Here is a 5,122-nt window from a genome sequence, read left to right on the forward strand (position 1 = left end):
GGTTGCGGAGACCGCCGATGGTGCCCTTCGTCGCCGCGTCGACGGACCAGTAGCCATCAGGTTGACCAAGCGACCCCGGGACAAAGGCCCCCCGGGAAAACTGAGTGAGTCAAAATGATTTCCTTTTTACTCCGCCTTTCCTTCCCGCTATCAAGGGACAGAGGACTGGCGTGAGCATGGTTTTCGGCTACTAGAATTTAGTATGTTCCGTTTACCCGCGATCGACTCCGGCCAAAAGTCAGTGAGCGTCGCACGCAACAATAACGTTAGGAACCCTTGAGGGCCACCTATCGAGTTGCGACCCCGTAAAAGCGACGTTAATTGTGGAAACGCCGCGGGGTCCGGGAGCAGTTCAATCGTGCTACCGGGCAGTGCAACAGGTTGAACTGCGTCCCTAGATGATTGCGTGTCCGATTAAGGTAACCGCCATGCGGTCACTGGACGAGATCGTGAGCCGCGGAACTCGAAGTGTTCGTTGGGAATCGACGGTAGCACCGATGAGTTTTTGATGCCCAGCAGAACGATCCGGGGTGTAAATATGTGAATAGTTGTAAATACTTTCGCGGACTCTGCGGAGTCGGGCGGTGCGTCCGCCGGGCGGTACGCTCGCCACTAACGTCGCTAAGCAACTCGTATTGTTGCAGACGGGCTTTGGCAGCCGGGCAGCGTACTCGCCGGGTCGAGCAACTCGTGTTGTTGCCGATCGGTGCCGTAAATAGTCTTGTATTGCTATTGTCACGGGGTTTCTTTTTTTATTTGGGATCGGTTTCTGTTCTTGCTGATGCGGATAAACTCGTGCTACGTCGCTTGGCCTCTACGAACATTGCAGTTCAAGGTGGCTGTCCTGCGCGGCTGGGAGGTGCATTCGGTGCTCTCCTTTGTTCGCGTTGGCCAGGGCAGCACGCGGCTCCAAGACTTTTCGAAGTTAGGTCGCTGTGCTATACCTGGCCACGGGCATTTGTGTTTTAGCCTAAGGTAAAAGCTATCCTGTTTGAAAAATAACAATGTTGGCGAGCCTGCCCGATTGCAGCCCTGCATCGTTTCAATATCACAAGAAAGGACAGGGTGGCGCATTTGACATTTCATTGTGCCCGCAAATCGAAGCGATTAGGCATCGTTAGCAAAAGCAGCTACAAAGAACTTTGCCTAGTCGATCAGTCACCAACAAATCTATTGTCCGGGGTGACGCGGGTCATCTTGGTATGTGGACATCCGTGTTCACATTAAGCGGAGTCGTGGAACTATTTTCACAATAACTTCGCGAGCCGAGCCAGTGCGATGCACGTGACTCACGGCAGAAAAGACACTTTTGTCTCTGCCTCTTTTTATCTCTGGGACCTTTTGCACCCAGAGATTAGTCGAGTGTCCTCAGTTGGACGGCTCCACCTTGCTCGGAATTTCCGAAGCTTCCTTCTTGGGGAAAGAAACGGGAGAGGGCGGCAGAAGGCAGGCCGCATTCCAGTGGCCGGCGTTTCCTGACTCATGGGGCCACATCGAGGTGGCATCGACGCCAGGGAGCGTCATCGTCGCCGCAGCGTCGCCGGCCTGCGCGTCCAGATCCGGCTCGTCGGCTGCTGGCCAAGATGGCGGCAGCCATCCTCCCGCTGCCTGGACTCGTCCTCAGCCCAGCAACACGTGGCATCCAGTCGCGGACCCAGGCTGTGGACCCGTGCCGACAGCAAGCAGCTCGCATCCCGTCACGCACCCAGTGACAGTGCCCGTGCCACTTGGTGTGTCCCCCAGGAGAGACGCCCAGCCGCCGTACTTTCTGTGATCCTTCGAACATTTCGTCATGGAGTGTCCGGGCCGTCCTTCCTGCACAAGCCAGGCCACTACACGGACATTGCAACGCTACTCCCGGTAAGCCTGCCAAGAAGCGTGGGCTGCAGAGTTCGGCTGCACCCGGGGTCCACTGTCAAGCAGCGAGCTAGAGTTTTCAGCATGTACCGCGCTGATCGTTTTTTTATTTCTTTGTTTTTCTTCGCGGCATGCTCTTTCGCTCTAGCGTTTCGTTTTTTTTTATTTTGTTTTTGAGAGCCGGTAGGCCATTTTATTTTTAGGCCTACCTTAGCCTTGAGAAGGGGGGAGTGTGGGAACCATTGGGTTCCCTCTATCCCTATCCAGGCCTAGCTTCAAGCAGGCCGTGGGAGTCGTCGTCACCAATGGCGTCGGCCTCCCGGATACAAGGAACCACGAGGCCGAATTCCCCGAAGGGGCCGGCTCTCCCTTGCCCATTTGGGTGAACGCGCCTTCGGCACACCCTTGAGAGCTATGATGGACGCGACTGCTAGTGGCCTCCCCGGGCGCGTCCATTCTCCGAGGCTACATAAGCTGGTCCCGAAGGTGGGCCAGGGGCTCTCGTCGGCGGAGGCCCTGGCTCTACGGAGCTCGGTTTTTCTTTGTGGGCCTCCGACTTCCCGTGAATCTGTCTAATGCGGCTTCGCGGGAAACCGACCAGGTGATACTGGCAATTGAGCCAGCGCCCAGACTTTTCATTGTCTAAGAGCGAAGCGTGCTGACATTGCAGTCAATAAACACGTCTTTAACGGACCCAAGGAACCTCCTTTGTGTTTCTAAGTGGTAACCCTCAAAAGGGTGAATCCCACACTATCTACGGATCAAATCGTCATATACAGAATTGGAAAGTATGGTAAGTTGTGGGTTTTCATGGCACTATGATTAACCATGTGCCACGTTGTCACGTGACGCCATGGTGTCAATACATGTTGTCACGTGACCTCGTGACGTCACATGACTCACTGCGTCAACTCGATTTAATTTGAGGAAGTCACTAGATGTATTAACGTTGTTGACAGCATGACGTAACATGACATCACGATTTCGCACCGAGAGTCACGTGACACCGTGACGTAAGCGATTTTCAGAACCCCTAGTCGAGTGCTCGGGTTCATGACAATCAGCACCGCCAAACATTCGGGTAACGGCTCATGTCAATTACTAATGATAATAGCCCAACTCTAACAATATCTGAAGCTCAGCCCAAGCTTTTGCTTTCCAAACCCTAGCCGCCTAGAGCAGGACTGTGATGAACACTGGCGGTATCAGATCACGTGGCCGCTTGTTTAAATTGCGAGTTGAGGAGATATCGACAGCTGTCTCTTTCCTTTATTTTTTCTGCATCTGCTATTAGGGTAAAACTAATGGATATTTCCGAAAGCTACAAACGTTAGGGGTTATTTCTTAACACTATTTATTAAAAGTACAAGAAAAAATGTTGCAAGACCCATTTTACATTATTGAGGCACCCAAATATTTTTTCGTTGCTGCTGAACTGCATCCGAAAGATGCCCCTGAAAATAGAAGTACTGAAATTACTAAATGCGACTTATTAATATGACGTTACATAGAACTACACGTGTGTACGGAAGGAATACTAAAAAAAGAGGATATTTTAGTGACCTCAGAGAGACAGCCGAACGTTGGCAGTCGCTGTAAGTCTCACACGAGCGTCGTTCTCAAGTTATTGCCCAAGTTTCGACTCCCTCTGTACTTTGCTTAAAGGAGCTATAAAAATATTTCTATACATCACTAAATACTACTCAGGATCACTCCCTAACGTTAATAACTGCTTGAACTTGACTTTGTTTATTTGTCTAGGCAATGGCAGTCGCCAAAAAAATTGGAGAAATATGAGCATCGTTCATCCCCTCAACTCGGAGCCAGAAGCGTCCATGTGGCCTGGTGCCTATCCTATGCCGCCAACGTTAAGGCCTGTTCACACATGCAGCGGAGCGCTACAAGCATAGCGCTTACCTCGCGCTAAGCGCGTGCTGACGGGAGCGTTCACCAGCTTTGTATCGCACCGTCAAAACTGTTGCTCATGGCAGACGATAAGTAGCTGACGGCACGTGAGAAGCGCTACATCAGCGCTCCGCTGCATGTGAGAACCGGCCTTTAATCATACTCCCGCGCTGGGGTTTTAAAGGAAGAAAACGCGTGCTCAGCTCCAGGCATTGTTAGAGTTCGGCTATTCTCATCACCGCAGTGGTTGGACACGAGCCACTACCCAAGTGTCTGCCAAGACATTGATTGTTACGAGCCGATGTACGGTGCTCACGCAGTCCTCCTGTCCAATCCATGAGCCGCGCTCGACTGTCGTCAGACGGGTGGTTTTAATCCTACAATGGCGACATCAATCTTTGGGAAGGCAAGACTAAAAAAAATAGTCTCTTTTAGTCCTCGCAACTTCACGGCGACAAAGAAGCTTCCGAATTAGTGGCGGCCTGTGCGAGTGTACTTGGGCCAGAGGACCAGTACGCCTCGGAAAAGTCATGAACATTCCAACCCGATGTAGTTTTATGACCCACCTAAACTTCACGGGGTGCACAATAAAAGCAATGAAGGGTTGCGGTTAACAAGTGTCAAATAAAATTGTCGAATGAATACACACCAACGGAGGAGGCGATTCCTCAGGAATACTTTCAGCCTTTCCACTCTGGTGAAGAAGGAAGACCAGCCAAGCTGTACTACGGTGTAAATGTAGTAATGGCCGGCCGCAAGTCGGCAAGCCAGAGTGGAAAGGCTGGAGAGGTTGCCGCCATCTATACGCGACGGCGGCAACCAGACAACCGGCAAGCCGGTTGTCTGGTTGCTGTCGTTATTTATAGGTGGCGGTAGCTGTCCAGAGTTTAGTGTCATCATTTGTTTGCTGACGGACACGACACTGGGGAAACTAGCCCTTAAAGGGATACTACAACGAAATTTCGCCGCTCATTTGTCGGTCTATATGTGTTCAAAAAAGCAGCATCACATCGAACATACCAATATCTTGTTAAAAAAGTCACAAAAAGAAATTTTAAAACGAATTAAATTAGCAAAGAGCACCTGGTGGATGCCGCTAACGCCTCGCTTGTAATGCCCGTCTAGGAACCTTGAGAGCTAGTGACGGAGGTTGTCTCGCATCCGGCCACGACGAGAGAAGAGGGGCAGGAGGACCTCCCCTCTTCCCGAGAATGCCTTTTGTGTGTCGCAGAAGTCGCTATTGTCCCCCATACAAGATTACACAAGATTAACCCGTCACTCAAAATTCGTACAAAAGCAGCCGCTTCGGTGGCTGGAACGACTAGGCCATCCATCCTCTCGACGTCAACCTCGTCGTAGC

This window comes from Ixodes scapularis, unplaced genomic scaffold (genome assembly GCF_016920785.2).
Source record: "Ixodes scapularis isolate PalLabHiFi unplaced genomic scaffold, ASM1692078v2 PGA_scaffold1__304_contigs__length_218370807, whole genome shotgun sequence".
In the NCBI taxonomy this organism is placed as follows: domain Eukaryota; kingdom Metazoa; phylum Arthropoda; class Arachnida; order Ixodida; family Ixodidae; genus Ixodes; species Ixodes scapularis.